Source organism: Choristoneura fumiferana, chromosome 25, assembly GCF_025370935.1.
Source record: "Choristoneura fumiferana chromosome 25, NRCan_CFum_1, whole genome shotgun sequence".
NCBI lineage: Eukaryota > Metazoa > Arthropoda > Insecta > Lepidoptera > Tortricidae > Choristoneura > Choristoneura fumiferana.
In genome coordinates this window covers 6,326,625-6,328,088 of record NC_133496.1, presented here as the reverse complement: position 1 = coordinate 6,328,088, position 1,464 = coordinate 6,326,625, and positions in this window count along the sequence as shown.

Genomic DNA, 1,464 nt, shown 5'->3' with positions numbered 1-1,464 from the left:
TATTCCAACCCAACGTCAAAACGTCAGATTAAAATGTGACTAAAAACAATGACAATCATTGTTACTACCGCGGCGCTAGCTTCTATGACATTCATACAACAAATTTTCATACGTTTACCGTAAGCCGGTACAACTTTAATTTGTCGTTTAATCTTAACTGTCAGACTGCAGACATCGCTGCAAGCGACAAGCGTTGGAGTAAACTCACTAGTGTTGCTACTCAACACTAGATGACTCTGAAATAAAACGCTGGGATAGTTCATACGATGTTAAATAGATGTCGCTATTTTCAATTTCAGATGAAATCAAAATCCTCTAAATAATCGTTGTAAGCTTAGAAATGTCCGCTGCTGGACATAGGTAGGCTCCCACCTTCGGCCCATTTATTTAACACCAAAAGGGGGGAGGCACATTCATTAATTTATTTCTGAGACGAATGGCAGGAAGTAAACAAGCCCTTTCCCAGCCGCGGGACACAATAGGTTATGAAACATTAAGGTCGTGTACCTATACATATTTTTGTAACTATGGCCGTGTCGATATCTTTGCACTTGACTGTACCTAATTACGTAGCCCTATTAATACCACTAGATGGCGCTTTTAAAAGCTGCCCATATCTCAAGTCAAACTAATTACCGTCAACGTCTCTCGTTGAAACGAAGTAAGGATCGGCCCATTTAGTTCGGAGTCGTTCGAGTCGTCTCTAATTTTATTAATTAGCTCCTCTGTTCGCTCCGACGAGCGCCATTGACGGAAGTTTAGGCTTGAGACACACACAATGAGGTTTAACTATGGAATGATATTTTATATCAAAAGGGGTCGTCATCATCATCATCATAACGGCCGTAGGACGTCCATTGTTGGACATAAGTCTCCCCCATAGACCTTCAGTTGCTTCAGTTGGTGGAAGCTATCTGCATTCACCGTAAACCCTTGTCTGCCGCGCGGGCATTGCCATCGCTTTCACCATATCTTTCAGTCACCGTCTCACACCGTTAGACAGAAATAGTGAATGCGATAGCAAGCGTACGACAATACGGCCTCACTCAGCAGGGCTACTACGAAACTCGAAACTCGAAGTTCGTATCGAATCGTCCCTCTCGCTCTCATATTAAACAGTATAAGTGTCAGAGGTGACCGCACGAAACGAACTTCGAGTTTCGAGTTTCGTAGTAGCATCTCGTTGGTGGACGTGCTAAGCTGCGTTAAGTAAATAGCTGCAGGATAGTGGGAATAAGGACTATCGCGTATGAATTCGCCGCTAGAGGCGCTAGTGTAGCGAGAGGTCTCCGAAATGTCACACGTCACTGTTTTTGGGTGAGCTACACGTGTTTATTTATAATTAAGTAGAATAACTTTTGAGAATATTTTGCAGTATCTACCTGAAATTAATTATGGCAGATATGCGTTACGGGCAATGAATATCTGTGTTTTGAGACAGTTTTGTCTTTCGGAAACCTTTGG